Source organism: Mobula hypostoma, chromosome 6 (assembly GCF_963921235.1).
Source record: "Mobula hypostoma chromosome 6, sMobHyp1.1, whole genome shotgun sequence".
Taxonomy (NCBI): Eukaryota; Metazoa; Chordata; class Chondrichthyes; order Myliobatiformes; family Myliobatidae; genus Mobula; species Mobula hypostoma.
In genome coordinates, this window is record NC_086102.1 from 178,537,773 (window position 1) to 178,554,689 (window position 16,917).

The 16,917-nt window shown below is 43.3% G+C and overlaps 1 protein-coding gene and 1 non-coding gene across 3 annotated transcripts in view; both read right to left on the bottom strand.

The window, feature by feature from the left end:
• LOC134347737 (potassium voltage-gated channel subfamily H member 7-like) overlaps nt 1-16,917 on the bottom strand; it is a 579,490-nt gene that overhangs the window by 287,707 nt on the left and 274,866 nt on the right. The gene's annotated exons all lie outside the window — the stretch shown is intronic.
• Nucleotides 5,765-5,923, bottom strand: LOC134348819 (U1 spliceosomal RNA). Its single transcript, XR_010018495.1, has one exon. It is a non-coding gene; the product is annotated as a U1 spliceosomal RNA (small nuclear RNA).

A 16,917-nucleotide genomic window follows, 5' to 3' on the forward strand; every position in this document is an offset into this window, starting at 1 on the left:
TTGACACTTCAGGCTGAGACCCTTCACCAGGTCTGGAGAAAAAATAAACAGGAAGTCGGAGTTAGAAGGTGAGACATCCTGTGATTAGGCTAGGGTTAAATCGGGGAAAGCTGGTCGGTGTGGCTCGAAGGGCCAAAAGGGCCTACTCCGCATTGTATCTCAAACAACAAGTAATATATAGACTTTGATAGTCACTCAGCATAGGAATCCCCTCAGTTTAGGTGATCAAATTAACCCCAGTCCTTTCCTCTCTCTCACAGCTCTGCAATGTGTTCCTTTCAAGTATATAATCAGTTCCTCCTTGAAAGTTGTTGCTGAATCTGATTAACATAGTGAAGATTATAGCTGACATGGGAATGTTCTCAAAGGCCAAGCGGGAACTCGTTGCTTGGAGAGAAAAGTACCACACCCTCCCTTCACCACAATCTCCAAACCACTGCCTCTCCTCTACCTTAGCACAATCTCTACCTCCCCCATCAATGAAACTTCCTTCTGTTTTCCAGAATCAAGCTTAGTATCACTGGCATCTTGGCATCTGTTGTGAGATTTGTTGTTCTGTGGCAGCAGTACATTGCAATACATAGTAATAAAAAACTACAAGTTACAATAAGATATATATACACACACACACAATTAAATTGAATAGGTCGTGCAAAAAGGGAACAATAAAAAAGAAAAAGGTAGTCAGGTAGTGTGCATGGATTCATCGTTCATTCGGAAATCTGATGGTGCAGGGAAACAAGCAGAGAGATTTGAGGAGAGTCATGAGAGAAGATTTGATAGCTAAATTATGAGGGGTATAGATTGGATAAGTGCAAGTCGGCTTTCTCTGTTGAGGTTGGGTGACACTACAACTAGAGGTTATGGGCTAATAATGAAATGTTTAAGGGGAACATGAGGGGAACTTCTTCACTCAGAGGGTGGAGAGTGTGGAATGAGCTGCCAGTGCCAGTGGTGGCTATGAGGTCGATTTCAAGACTTAAGAGAAATTTGAATAGGTACATGGATGGGAGGGCTATGGTCTGGGGGGCGGTCAATGGGACTAGGCTGATTAATGGTTCAGCGTGGACCAGATGGGCTGAAGCTGCTGTTTCTGTGCTGTAGTGGTCTATAATTCTATGACTCTATGACTCTAAGCTGTTCCTAAAATATTGAGTGTGTGTCTTCAGGCTCCTGTACCTCCCTCTTCATGTTAGGAATGGGAAGAAGGTCTGTTCTGGATGGTCCTTATGATGGATGTCACGTTTTTGATGCATCGCTGTTTGAAGATGTCCTCGATGCTGGGGAGCCTAGTGCCCATGATGGGGTTGGCGAAGCTTACAATTTTCTGCAGCTCTTTCCAGTCCTCTATCATGGCCCCATCATACCAGTCGGTGAAGCTACCAATTAGAATGCTCTCCATTGTACATCTGTAGAAATTTGCAAGAGCCTTTGGTGACATACTAATTCTCCTCAAAGTCCTAATGAAGTATAGCTGCTGCCTTGCCTTCTTTGTAACGGCATCCATGTATTGGGCTCAGGACAGACCTTCAAAGATGTTGACACCCAGCATCTTGAAATTGCTCACCCTTTCTGCTTCTGATCCCGCAGTGAGAACTGGTGGGTGCTCCTTCGACTTCCCCTTCGTGAAGCTCACAATCAATTCCTCAGTCTCACTGATGTTGACACCTATCAACCAGCTGATCTATTTCACTCCTGTGGCCTCCTCGTTCCTGTCTGAAATTCTGCCAACAATGTAACAATGGCAGATTTATAGGTGGATTCTGAGCTGTGCGTGGTTCAGCAAGGACGTAGTGCTAAGGCTGTATTAGGCCTCGCTCGGAGTATTGTGAGTAGTTTTGGGCCCTGATTTCAGAAAGGATGTGCTGACATTGAAGAGGGTTCAGAAAAGGATCACAAAAATGACTCTGGGAATGAAAGTATCCTATAGGCAGACATTGAAGGCTCTGGGCCTATCCCACTGGAATTTAGAAACATAGAAACATAGAAAACCTTCTCAACTTCCTTCCTAACTCCCTGTAGTCTGTTTTCAGGACCTCCTCCTTTTTCCTACCTGTGTTGTTGGTACCAATATGTACCACAACATCTGGCTGTTCACCTTCCCACTTCAGAATATCGTGGACATGATCAGAAACATCCTGGACCCTGGCACCTGGGAGGCAAACTACCATCCGTGTTTCTTTCCTACATCCACAGAATCGCCTGTCTGACCCCCGAACTATAGAGTCCCCTATCACTGCTGCCATCTTCTTCCTTTCCCTACCTTTCTGAGCCACAGGGCCAGGCTCTGTGCCAGAGGCGCGGCCACTGTTGCTTCCCCCAGGTCGGCCATCCCCCACCCCACAACAGTACTAAAGCAGGAGTACTTATTGTTAAGGGGAACAGCTACAGGGGAACTCTCTAGTATCTGCCTCTTGCCCTTCCCTTTCCTGACTGTTACCCACTTATATGTCTCCTGAGGCCCTGGTGTGACTACTTGCCTATAGCTCCTCTCTGTCGCCTCCTCACTTTCCCTGATCAGATAAAGGTCATCGAATTTAGAAGAATGAGGGGGGAAGAATTGAAATCTATTGAATACTGAGAGGCCTCATTAGAGTAGACGTGGAGAGGATGAGTCCTTTGGTCAGGGAGTCTAGGACCAGAGGACACAGCCTCAAAACAGATTTAGAACAGATAACGAGGAGGAATTTCTTCAGCCAGTGGTTGATAATTCTATGGGATTCGTTGCCACAGATGACTGTGCACTTAATGTGGAGGCTGATAGGTTCTTGGTTAGTCAGGACATAAACGGCTATAGGGAGAAGATAAGTGAATGGGGTTGAGGGGGAAATGGATCAGCCATGATGAAATGCTGGAACAGACTCGATGGGCCGAATAGCCTAACTCTGCTCCCATATCTTATGGTCTACACAGTTGTGAGTGTAGAGAGAGTAGAGCAGTGGGCTAAGCACACACATCTGAGGTGCGCTACTACTGATTGTCAGTGAGGAGGAGATAGTATTTCTGATTCCTTCCAGATGATTAAGAACTGGAACTGGTGCAGGCGGTGGAAGAAGATGAGGGAAGGAGTGAAGAAGAAGACACGCAGTCACTTTAACTCCGCCAGCCATCTGTTTGGATACTGACAATGATAATATTTAGAGCTGTGGACCTAACGCGTTGAGACAACAGGAATGTGTGGCTTCCAACCAGCTCCAAACTTGACACCAGTTCTGGCATGCAGGATGGGACTCCTCCAGAGCAACCCTTGTTTCTGAAAGTCACCAGTCTGCTTTTTACACCTCTTGTGGCAGAGTGGTTTAAATAGTATGCAAGACACCCATGCCTCTGTGGACTGAGTACCTATATCAGGAGCCATGCAGTCAGCTGATAGCACTTGTCATATTGGCTCAAATGCTGATAACACAGTTGGCTGCTTTCAAATAAAGTCATCATGATTGTTGCCAGGATACTGGGGATTGACCTGCATGATGCACTGCAGATGGTTGCACGCCAACTGGATGTTGAGGGACAGGCGGGGCTCACCAAGTGACAGGCTTGCAGTCAATGTCACCTTGCACCATGGGAAAACCTGTAATCTTGGCAAAACCCCGTGCTTACTTCATCTGCTGCTCTCTGCTGAAAGAGATTAAAATGTCATTGTTTTCCTTTGATCAACAAATAGAGATGACCTCACTAATAAGACATAAGAGCATAGTTAGGCCATTCAGCCCATCAATTCTGCTCCACCATTCCAACATGGCTGATCCTGGATCCCACTCAATCCCATACACCTGCCTTCTAGCCATATCCTGTGATGCCCTGACCGATCACGAAACAATCAACATCCACCTTAAATATATCCATGGACTTGGCCTCCACCTTGGCAGTCGGTGGCAGAACGTGCCACAGATTCACTACTCTCTGGCTAAAAAAATTCCTCCTTACCTGTATTCTAAAAATCGCCCCTCAATTTTGAGGTTGTTCCCTCTAGTTCTTGATACCCCCACCTTAGAAAATATCCTCTCCACATTCACCCTATCTAGTCCTTTCAACATTTGGCAGGTTTCAATTAGATTCCCCTGCATTCTTCTAAATTCCAGTGAGTACAGGCCCAAAGCTGCCAAACGTTCCTCATATGTTAACCTCTTCATTCCTGGAATGATCCTCGTGAACCTCCTCTGGACTCTCTCCAATTACAATACATTCTTTCTAAGATATGGGGCCCAAAACTGTTGACAATACTCCAAGGGCGGCCTGACTAGTTTCTTTTAAAGGATCAGTTTTTCCTCCTTGCTTTTATACTCTATTCCCCTTGAAATAGAAAGGGGAATATGCTACAGTGAGCAGCAAGCTATTGCTAATTGTTCCAGTTTGAACTTGGAAGGATGCAACACATGACAGCCATGAGCATCAACCTTCCTCTGAGGTTTCTGATGTGGAGTTTACGCTAGCATTTCATTCACTGTTCCTCCTGAGATCCTTCCAATCTCTTCACACTCCTTCCCTTTATCTGTAACTAGTCTTACATCTGTTTATCTGTAACTAGTCTTGCATTGGAAGGCCAAATAATGCAACCACTTCTGGATGCAATTTACCATACAGAGTTTTGAAATCAGTTCAATGTTCATCATTATCTATCACCTCACTTCCCTTCATAGATCATGGAGTCTTACAGCATGGAAAGAGGCCACTCGGCCCAACTCGTCCATGCTAGCTGGGTTGCCCAGTAAGATAATCCCATTGGACTATGTTTGGCCCACAGACCTCTAAACCTCTCCTATCCATGCATTTATCTAGATGGTTTTTAAACATTGGTAATGTGCCTGCCTCAACCAATATTTCTTGCAGTTCATTCCAAATATGCACCACTCTTTGCATGAAGAAGCTGATTTTAAATCCCTTCTTCTGTTCCTAAACCTATGTCTTCTTGATGTCAGCACTTCTTCCTTGTCCATGCCCATCATGATCATATACACAGTGCCTATAAAAAGTATTCATCCCCCCGCCCCACAGTGGATTTAATTTGGCTTTTTTGACACTGATCAGCAGAAAAAGACTCTTCTGTGTCAAAGTGAAAATGGATCTCTACAAAGTGATCTAAGTTAATCAGAAACATAAAACACAATATAATTGATTGTGTAAGTATTCACTCCCTTCAAATCAGTATTTAGTAGACACACCTTTGGCTGCAATTACAGCCTTGAGTCTGTGTCGATAGGTCTCTATCAGCTTTGAAAATCTGGACACTGCAATTTTTCCTCATTCTTCTATACAAACTGCCCAAGCGCTGTCAGAATGCATCGGGATTGTGAGTGAACAGCCCTTTTCAAATCCAGCCACAATTTCGAACTTGGATTGAGGTCTGGACTCTGATTTGGCCACTCCAGAACATTAACTTTGTTGCTTTTAAGCCATTCCTATCTAGCTTTGACTTTATGTTTGGGCTCACTGTTTTGCTGGAAAATAAGTCTTCTCCCAAGTTGCAGTTCTCTTGCAGACAGCATCAGGTATTCCTCCAGGCTTTCAGTGTATTTGGCTGCATTAGTTTACCCTCTAGCTTCACAAGCCTCCCAGGGCCCGCAGCAGTGAAGCAGCCACCACCATGCTACAGTAGGGATGGTGTGTTTTTGATGGTGCGTGTTGTTTGGCTTACACCAAGCATAGCGTTTAGTGTGATGGCCAAAAAGCTCAATGTTGGTTTCATCAGACATAAAACCTTCTTCCAGCTGAATTCAGATTCTCCCACGTCTTCTGGCAAATTCCATCTGAGATTTCTTTTTTTTTGAGCGCGAACGCAGTCCTCCACTACCACAATTTTTGCAGTTGAGTATCCTGCATTTGGGGATATCGCAGGTGTCAGCACACCCGAAGTGAAATGGGATAGCCTTGTCCTGGGAGAACCGCCTTAATGATCACGGTCTCTCCCCTGCCAGGTAAGTATCTTCAGCTGAGATTTCATGTGAGTTTTTTTTCAACAGTGGATTTCTCTTTGCTACTCTCCCATAAAGCCGCAACTGGTGAAGCACCCGGGCAAAAGTTGTATGCACAATCTCTCCCATCTCAGCCATTGAAGCTTGTAACTCCTCCAAAGTTGTCATAGGTCTCTTAGTGGCCTCCCTCACTAGTCCCCTTCTTGCACAGTCACTCAGGTCTTGAGGACAACCTACTCAATGCTGATTTACAGCTATGCCATATTCTTCCCATTTCTTGATGATTGATATAACTGTACTCCAAGGGATATTCAGTGACTGGCTTTCAATAACCTTTTCTGGAGTTGCTTGGAGTGTTTTTTTGTCTTCATTGTGGAGGATACTGACTCACCAACAGTTGGACCTCCCAGATTCAGGTGCATTTTTACTACAATCAATTGAAACACCTTGACCGCATGCAGATCTCCAAAACATATTCTTTTAGCTAATTGTGTGACTTCTAAAACCAATTAGATGCACTAGTGATGATTTTCTGTGTCGTTGGCATGAAAGGATCTTTTACTGTTGTCAAAAAAGCCAAATTAAATCCACTGTGATTCAATGTTGTAAAACAATAAAACATGAAAAATTTCACGGGGATGGGTGAATACTTTTTATAGGCATTGTATCTTGACAAGTCCATTTCTTAATCTCCCATGTTCCAGGGAATAAAGTCCTAACCCACGCATTCTCTACATGTAATTCAGGTTCCATCCTGATAACTCTTTTCTGCACTCTTTCTACTTTGATAACATCTCTCCTACAATGGGATGATCAAAATTGCACACAACACTACAAGTGCGGTCTCACCAATGTCTTGCATAAATGCAACTTAACTTCCCATCTCTGTACTCAATGTGCTGATGGTAAAGTCATCTTGCCAAATGCCACCTTCGTTGCCAGATATGATATAGTACCAACAGAGTTAATGTATCAGTTTGAAGATGTTTTATCGAATTGGCTAATCTCTATTGGTATTTTTCCGAAAGGTCCTCAATCTAAGTCATTTTTTTTCCACAGATGCTGCCTGACTGTAATACATTAAGATAAGGTGGGTAATGTAGCAGGATCCTCTTGTGAGTCAGTATGTGTGGAAGTCAGGAACAGGAAGGGAGCAGTTACTCTATTGGGAGTATTCTATAGGCCCCCTGGTAGCAGCAGAGATACGGAGGAGCAGATTGGGAGGCAGATTTTGGAAAGGTGCAAAAATAACAGGGTTGTTATCATGGGTGACTTTAACTTCCCTAATATTGATTGGCACCTGATTCATTCCAAGGGTTTAGAAGGGGCAGAGTTTGTTAAGTGTGTCCAGGATGGATTCCTGTCACAGTATGTTGACAGGCCGACTAGGGGGAATGCCATACTAGATCTGGGTCAGGTTACAGATCTCTCAGTGGGTGAGCATCTGGGGGACAGTGACCACCGCTCCCTGGCCTTTAACATTATCATGGAAAAGAATAGAATCAGGGAGGACAGGAAAATTTTTAACTGGGGAAGGGCAAATTATGAGGCTATAAGGCTAGAACTTGCGGGTGTAAATTGGGATGAAGTTTTTGCAGGGAAATGTACTATGGACATGTGGTCGATGTTTAGGGATCTCTTGCAGGATGTTAGGGATAAATTTGTCCTGGTGAGGAAAATAAAGAATGGTAGGGTGAAGGAACATGGGTGACAAGTGAGGTGGAGAATCTAGTCAGGTGGAAGAAGGCAGCATACATGAGGTTTAGGAAGGAAGGATCAGATGGGTCTATTGAGGAATATAGGGAAGCAAGAAAGGAGCTTAAGAAGGGGCTGAGAAGAGCAAAAAGGGGGCATGAGAAGGTCTTGGCAAGTAGGGTAAAGGAAAACCCCAAAGCATTCTTCAATTATGTGCAGAACAAAAGGATGACAGGAGTGAAGATAGGACCAATTAGAGATAAGGGTGGGAAGATGTGCCTAGAGGCAGTGGAAGTGAGCGAGGTCCTCAATGAATACTTCTCTTCGGTATTTACCAATGAGAGGGAACTTGATGATGGTGAGGACAATATGAGTGAGGTTGATGTTCTGGAGCATGTTGATATTAAGGCAGAGGAGGTGTTGGAGTTGTTAAAATACATTAGGATGGATAAGTCCCCGCGGCCTGTTGGAATATTCCCCAGGCTGCTCCATGAGCCGAGGGAAGAGAGATTGCTGAGCCTCTGGCTAGGATCTTTATGTCCTCGTTGTCCACAGGAATGGTACCGGAGGATTGGAGGGAGGCGAATGTTGTGCCCTTGTTCAAAAAAGGTAGTAGGGATAGTCCAGATAATTATAGACCAATGAGCCTTATATCTGTGGTGGGAAAGCTGTTGGAAAAGATTCTTAGAGATAGGATCTATAGGCATTTAGAGAATCATGGTCTGATCAGGGACAGTCAGCATGGCTTTGTGAAGGGCAAATCATGTCTAACAAGCCTGATAGAGTTCTTTGAGGAGGTGACCAGGCATATAGATGAGGGTAGTGCAGTAGATGTGATCTATATGGATTTTAGTAAGGCATTTGACAAGGTTTCACACGGTAGGCTTATTCAGAAAGTCAGAAGGCACGGGATCCAGGGAAGTTTGGCCAGGTGGATTCAGAATTGGCTTGCCTGCAGAAGGTAGAGGGTGGTGGTGGAGGGAGTACATTCAGATTGGAGGATTGTGACTAGTGGTGTCCCACAAGGAACGGTTCTGGGACCTCTACTTCTTGCAATTTTTATTAACGACCTGGATGTGGGGGTGGAGGGGTGGGTTGGCAAGATTGCAGACGACACAAAAGTTGGTGGTGTTGTGAATAGTGTAGAGGATTGTCACAGATTGCAGAGAGACATTGATAAGATGCAGAAGTGGGCTGAGAATTGGCAGATGGAGTTCAACCCGCAGAAGTGTGGGGTGGTACACTTTGGAAGGACAAACTCCAAGGCAGAGTACAAAGTAAATGGCAGGATACTTGGAAGTGTGGAGGAGCAGAGGGATCTGGGGGTACATGTCTACAGGTCCCTGAAAGTTGCCTCACAGGTAGATACGTTAGTTAAGAAAGCTTATGGAGTGTTAGCTTTTATAAGTCGAGGGATAGAGTTTAAGAGTCGTGATGTAATGATGCAGCTCTATAAAACTCTGGTTAGGCCACACTTGGAGTACTGTGTCCAGTTCTGGTCACCTCACTATAGGAAGGATGTGGAAGCATTGGAAAGGGTACAGTGGAGATCTACCAGGATGCTGCCTGGTTTAGAGAGTATGCATTATAATCAGAGATTAAGGGAGCTAGGGCTTTACTCTCTGGAGAGAAGGAGGATGAGAGGAGACGTGATAAATGTATACAAGATATTAAGAGGAATAGATAGAGTGGATAGCCAGCGCCTCTTCCCCAGGGCACCATTGCTCAATACAAGAGGACATGGCTTTAAGGTAAGGGGTGGGAAGTTCAAGGGGGTTATTAGAGGAAGGTTTTTTGCTCAGAGAGTGGTTGGTGCGTGGAATGCACTGCCTGAGTCAGTGGTGGAGGCAGATACACTAGTGAAGTTTAAGAGACTACTAGACAGGTATATTGAGGAATTTAAGGTGGGGGGTAATATGGGAGGCAGGGTTTAAGGGTCAGCACAACATTGTGGGCCGAAGGGCCTGTACTGTGTTGTACTGTTGTATGTTCTATGTTGCTGCTGAGGAAGTATAGGTCAATGGTCAACTATGAGGTAATAGAGAACAGGATGAGCTCAAAAATTACAAGAGGTCACAAATATTTACATTATACATGACATCCTGAAGAGCAAACAAAATCATTTCAACCCAGGTGTGTCTCCCACCATGTATGTAAAGAAGATGATGTGGCAATCTACTTTACTTGACTAAGTGCATCCTTTGCTCAAGAGATTCTGTTGATGATGGAAATCTTGAGAAACACAAAATACATGAGGAACTCTGCAGGTCAAGCAGAGGGAAATAATAGTTGAAGTTTCAGGCTGAGACCTTTTATCAAGACTTCCTGAGTCATGACGAAGTGTCTCGATCTTGAAATGTCAACTGTTCATGTCCCTCCATAGATGCTGCCTGACCTACTGAGTGCATCATTAGACTTTGTGGGAATTTACTAGAGTAGGATTTCCCAACCTTTATTCTGCCATGACCCTTACCACCAACTGAGAGGTCCATGGTCCCCATGTTGGGAACCCCTGTGAGAGTTCCAAGGGTTAGGATCTACCAATATTTGCAGTCAGTGTCTGATGAGGAGGAGCCAGCATGGCTTTGTGTGTGGGAAGGCAAGTTTGTCAAACCTTTTAGAGTTTTATGAAGAGGTAACCAAAAAGGTAGATGAAGTTAGAGCAGTGGATGTTGTTTATTCGGACTTTAACAAGATCTTCAAAAAGATCTTGTATAGCAGGTTGACCTGAAGGGTTTGGTCCCATGAATCCCAGGGGAACTAGTTAGTTGCATTCAAAAATTGCTGACGGGTAGGAAGCAGAAAGAGGTGATTGGCAGCTGTTCTCAGAATGAAAACTATGGACTAACGGTGTCCCATAGGAGATCTGTGTTGAGATATTTGTCATTCATTGTTTATGTAAAGATTTATGCTAATAGATTAGGTGTGGGAAAATGGAGGAGATCAAGTGGAACATAAGTACTAACAAAGTTAGAACAAACAGCCTGTTTTTGTACATTGTATTTTATGTAATCCTATGGAATTGCAACTGTAGGAAGCATGAGCTGTTGATGAGTCAAGACTGTCTGAAGTGGGAGCACAGCAGTTCTAAAGGAATTGCAAGCACACGTATTGAAGGATGTCTATACTTAGCTTCTGGAGATTATTATTCAAATGAAATCAGTAGCCAGGGGTTATACGCATTGGTCTGGAATTCATCCATATATTAAAGAGCTATGAATACATTATCTTAATACCCTTTTCCCTCTCTCACCTTATCTCTTTACCCACCCACTGCCTCCCTCTGGTGCTCCTACCCCCTTTACTTTCTACCATGGCCTTCAGTCTTCTTTTATCAGACTCCCTATTGTTCAGCCCTGTATCTCGTTCAGCAATCAACTTTGCAGCTCTTTACTTCATCACTTCCCCTTCAGGTTTCACCTATAACCTTCTGTTTCTCTCTTCCCTCCGCCCCCCCACCATTTAAATCTACTTCTCAGCTTCTTTCTCCAGTCCTGCCGAAGGGCCTCAGCCCGAAACGTTCATAGAAACAACACAAACAAAATGCTGGAGGAACTCAGCAGGCCAGGCAGCATCTATGGAAGAGAGTGTTTACTCTCTTCCATAGATGCTGCCTGGCCTGCTGAGTTCCTCCAGCATTTTGTTTGTGTTGTTTCTATGAAATCTTGATTGGTGTTTGGACTGTAGACTACCTTTCCAATTTTTTTGGCTTCTCTGGTTGAAGTGTGGAGGTGGCCTTTTGTTCCATCCAGGTGCATGCTGAAGGCACTTGGTGTGGACACCTCGGAGATGACAGCCTTACTTATGAAAAAGAGCCAGAATCAGAATCAGGTTTAATATCACTGGCATGTGCCGTGAAATTCATTGTCTTGGTGGCAGCCAGGCAATGTAATACATGATAATAGAAAAAACATTAAATACAGTAAATATATGTTGGTGTTAAATAGTTAAATTAAATAAGTAATGCAAAAAAGAAAAAAATTAAAAGGTAGTGAGGTACTACTTGGGTTCAATGTCCATTCAGAAATCAGATGGCAGAGGGGAAGAAGCTGTTCCTGAAATGTTGAGTGTGTGCCTTCAGGCACCTGTAGATCACATTGGTTAAAAGGTCTGGTAGATCGATTGAATATATATTTGATAACTGTATTTATAGTCACATTTAAATTAGAGTATAATTGCATGCACGTAAATTATGTATTGAGGGTATAATTGAATATATGCAGATAATTAGTGATGCATACTTTTAAGAGGAGTTAAGTGAGTGTGAGTGTTCATTTAAGAAGTGCGTATACCATGTGATATGACTTTTGACTCACTGTTATACCAGCTGCTGCTATTAGTTAATGGTGACTTCCTTTTGTTGGTGAATCTACCTTCACCACTTGCTTCAGTAAACAGCTGATAAACACTGCACATGTACAGAGATGCAGATTAAAGTCAATTACTGATAGTAACAATTTATCTAGCATCTAACCTGTGAAACTTTGTGCCCAGATAATGAGAGTGTTGAATATTCAGTACAATACCTAGCTGTTGTACCATAACTTTAGGAAGCGAGTGGGAATAAAAGGATCCTTTTCTGGATGGCTGCCAGTGACTAATGGTGTTCCACAAGGGTTGGCGTTGGGACTGCTTCTTTTTTTGCTGTATATCAATGATTTGGATGTTGGAATAAGTGGTTTTGTTGCTAAATTTGCAGATGATACGAAGATTAGTGGAGGGGCAGGTAGTGTTGAGGAAATAGGTAGGCTGCAGAAGGATTTAGACAGATTAGGAGAATGTGCTAGAGAGTGACAAATGAAATACAATGTTGGAAAATGCATGGTTATGCACTTTGATAGCAGAAATAAAAGTGCAGACCATTTTCTAAATGGGAATAAAATCCAAAAATCTGAGAGGCAAAGGGACTTGGGAGTCCCTGTGCAGGTCACCCTAAAGGTTAACTTGCAGATAGTCAGTGGTGAGGAAGGCAATTGCAATGTTAGCATTCATTTCAAGAGGTTTAGCGTACAGGAGCAGGGATGTGATGCTGAGGCTTTATAAGGCACTGGCGAGGCCTCACCTTGAGTATTGTGAACAGTTTTGGGCTTCTTATCTAAGAAAAGATGTGCTGGCATTGGAGAGGGTTTGGAGGAGCTTCACAAGGATGATTCTGGGAATGAAAGGGTTGTCACCTGAGGAATATTTGATGGCTCTTGGCCTGTACTCGCTGGAATTTAGAAGATTGGGGGGGGGGGTTCTATTGAAACCTTTTGAATGTCGAAAGGCCTAGACAGAGTAGATGTGGAAAGGATGCTTCCCATGGTGGGGGAGTCTAGAACAAGAGGGCACAGCCTCAGGATAGAGGGGCATCCATTTAAAATAGAGATGCGGAGAAATTTCCTAGCCAGAGGGTGGTGAATTTGTGGAATTTGCTATCACAGGCATCTGTGGAGGCCAGGTTGTTAGATGTATTTAAGGCAGAGATTGATAGGTTCTTGATTGGACATGGCATCAAAGGTTATGGGGAGACTGCAAAGGAATGGGGTTGAAAAGGGGGGAATAAAGGATCAGCCTTGATTGAATGGCAGAGCAGACTCGATGGGTCAAATGGCCTAATTCCGCTCCTATGTCTAATGGTCTCTTTAAACATAGGTCCCAGTATTCAAATACTGAACAGTTCCCTTTAAAGGAACCATTTCCTGAAGAGTCAGAATGTGACTCTCATGCCCTTTACAGGACTGAACACACCATACGATTTCAGCAATGAAGAATGGGTTTTTCATTAGCATTAAATTGATGGAGACAGCCATCAGAAGCACAGAGGAACATCTGGAGAAACTTCTGAAATGCCCGATTCGCTGCCGCTGCTACTGTGCGATCGAGAATCTCCGGAGGGAAGGCCCCAAATCCTTGGCTTTGCTTGCTGCTGGCAGCCAGGGCTGGGGTCAAAGCGCTTGGCAGAGATGGTGCTCAGTGCTCGGTGTCGGAGGGCTGGTCGGAGGCCCAAAGTTTTCGGACGACTCAGAGTCGGACTGTGGTCGGGCATGGCAGGGAAAGTTTTCTTCCTTCTTCCGTCTGCCTGAGATATGGGACTTTCGAGAGACTTTGAACTTTTTTTTACCGTGCCCATGGCCTGCTCTTCACCAAGTTATGGTATTGCTTGCACTGTTGTAACTATATGTTATAATTATGTGGTTTTTGTCAGTTTTTCAGTCTTGGTCTGTCCTGTGTTTCTGTGATATCACACCGCTGGAATATTGTATCATTTCTTAATGCATGCATTACCAAATGACAATAAAAGAGGACTGCGTGTCCTCATAATCTAATAATCTAATCTAAATTGCCTATTAAAATGAAGCTTGTCACATTCTATATGTCAGTAATTAATACTGGAGGTTAACCAAGTTGGAAATTACACCAATCGAGATATTTTCCTTGTGCTGAAATGACTACCTGCAAAATTGCCAAATAACCAAGTCAGTACTCAGATTGCAGAAGTACCCTGTTGATCAGAAATTCTATGATAGTCCATTTAAACATAAATACAATAATTAAAAATAAACACTTATTCTGGGCCACCCATTTTTGTAACCAATAATACCACACTAAATTTCAGTGAAAAATTATCTCCAAAATATTTTTAAGGAGACTTATAATTAAAAAAAAACTAAAATGTAATCTAAACTGTATGATAAACACAAGATTCCTCAGATGCTGGAAAATTGGAGCAACACATTCAAAATCCTGGAGGATCTCAGCAGGTCAGGCAGCATCTATCGAAATGAATAAACAGTCAATGTTTTGGGATGAGACCCTTCTTTAGGACTGAAAAGAAAGGGGAAAGATGCCAGCGTAGGAAGGTAGGGGGAGGGGAAAGAGTAAAAAGTTAGGTGATAGGTGAAGCCAGGTGGGTGAGGGAGGGGGAGGGGTAAGAATCTGGTAGATGATCAGTGGAAAAGGTGAAGAACTGGAGTAGTAGGAATCTGATATGAATGAAAAGTGGACTATGGGAGAAAGGGAGGAAGGAGGAGCACCAAGGGGAGGTGATAGGCAGATGAGGAGAAGTAGTAAGCGGGAGGTGTGGGGAATTAAAGATGAGGGAAAAGCATTCCCAGAAGTTGGAGAAATCGATGTTCATACCATCAGGTTGAAGGCTACCTAGATGGAATATGAGGTGTAGCTCCGCCAACCTGAGAGTGGCCTTTTCATGGAAGACATCGAAGCTGTGGACCAACATGTCTCAATGGGAATAGGGTTTGGAATTACAATAGTTGGCCACCAGGAAATCCTACTTTTACCTATGAATCTGTTGGGGCGGTCTATCTTATCCGGTGCTCTCGATGCAGCCTCCTCTACATTGGTGAGCCCTGACATAGACTGGGGGAGTCACTTTGTCAAACACCTTCACCCTATCTGCAAAAAAAACAGGATTTCCCATTCTGACATGGAATTGATCTAGAATTTGGTTAAACCCTTATATTGTTTGTAATAGAAAAATAACGCAGGGTTATTCTTGGTCCGATAATGTAATTTTTATATTTAAAGAAATCCGAAAATTGATTTTGATGCAATTTGCTTTGAAATTTTCACCAGATGATGGATTAAAATATTTTGTTTCCAAGAATAGTTTTAATGTTGCATTTATTTTTTTAAGGTAATAACACGGATGATACAGAGCTTATGTCTTTTTCATTGCAGGGATCCTGGCAGAAATATTTAAAATGTCGGTGTCTACGGGTGAGGTGCCGAAGGATTGGAGAGTGGCTCATGTTGTTCCTTTGTTTAAAAAAGGATCGAAAAGTAATCCAGGAAATTATAGGCCAGTAAGTTTAACGTCAGTAGTAGGTAAGTTATTGGAGGGAGTACTAAGAGACAGAATCTACAAGCATTTGGATAGACAGGGACTTATTAGGGAGAGTCAACATGGCTTTATGCGTGGTAGGTCATGTTTGACCAATCTATTGGAGTTTTTCGAGGAGGTTACCAGGAAAGTGGATGAAGGGAAGGCAGTGGATGTTGTCTACATGGACTTCAGTAAGGCCTTTGACAAGGTCCCGCATGGGAGGCTAGTTAGGAAAATTCAGTCGCTAGGTATACATGGAGAAGTGGTAAATTGGATTAGACATTGGCTCAATGGAAGAAGCCAAAGAATGGTAGTAGAGAATTGCTTCTCAGAGTGGAGGCCTGTGACTAGTGGTGTGCCACAGGGATCAATGCTGGGTCCATTGTTATTTGTCATCTATATCAATGATCTGGATGATAATGTGGTAAATTGGATCAGCAAATTTGCTGATCATACAAAGACTGGAGGTGTAGTGGACAGTGAGGAAGGTTTTCAACACTTGCAGAGGGACTTGGACCAGCTGGAAAAATGACAGATGGAGTTTAATACAAACAAGTGTGAGGTATTGCACCTTGGAAGGACAAACCAAGGTAGAACATACAGGGTAAATGGTAAGGCACTGAGGAATGCAGTAGAACAGAGGGATCTGGGAATACAGATACAAAATTCCCTAAAAGTGGCATCACAGGTACATAGGGTCGTAAAGAGAGCTTTTGGTACATTGGCCTTTATTAATCAAAATATTGAGTATAAGAGCTGGAATGTTATGATGAGGTTGTATAAGGCATTGGTGAGGCCAAATCTGGAGTATTGTGTTCAGTTTTGGTCACCAAATTACAGGAAGGATATTAATAAGGTTGAAAGAGTGCAGAGAAGGTTTACAAGGATGTTGCCGGGACTTGAGAAACTCAGTTACAGAGAAAGGTTGAATAGGTTAGGACTTTATTCCTTGGAGCGTAGAAGAATGAGGGGAGATTTGATAGAGGTATATAAAATTATGATGGATATAGATAGAGTGAATGCAAGCAGGCTTTTTCCACTGAGGCAGGGGGAGAAAAAGACCAGAGGACATGGGTTAAGGGTGAGGGGGGAAAAGTTTAAAGAGAACATTAGGGGGTGCTTCTTCACACAGAGAGTGGTGAGAGTATGGAATGAGCTGCCAGACGAGGTGGTAAGTGTGGGTTCTTTTTTAACATTTAAGAATAAATTGGACAGATACATGGATGGGAGGTGTATGGAGGGATATGGTCCGTGTGCAGGTCAGTGGGACTAGGCAGAAAATGGTTCGGCACAGCCAAGAAGGGCCAAAAGGCCTGTTTCTGTGCTGTAGTTTTTCTATGGTTCCTATGGTTTCTATGGTTTCATACAATGCATTGAGTTTTTGGAAGAATGATATCAACAATGTGCTGCCTGGCATTCTTTACTTCAGCAGTGGGTTTAGTTACTGTAACTTCTCCACATGATTAATATACAACACCAAATTTC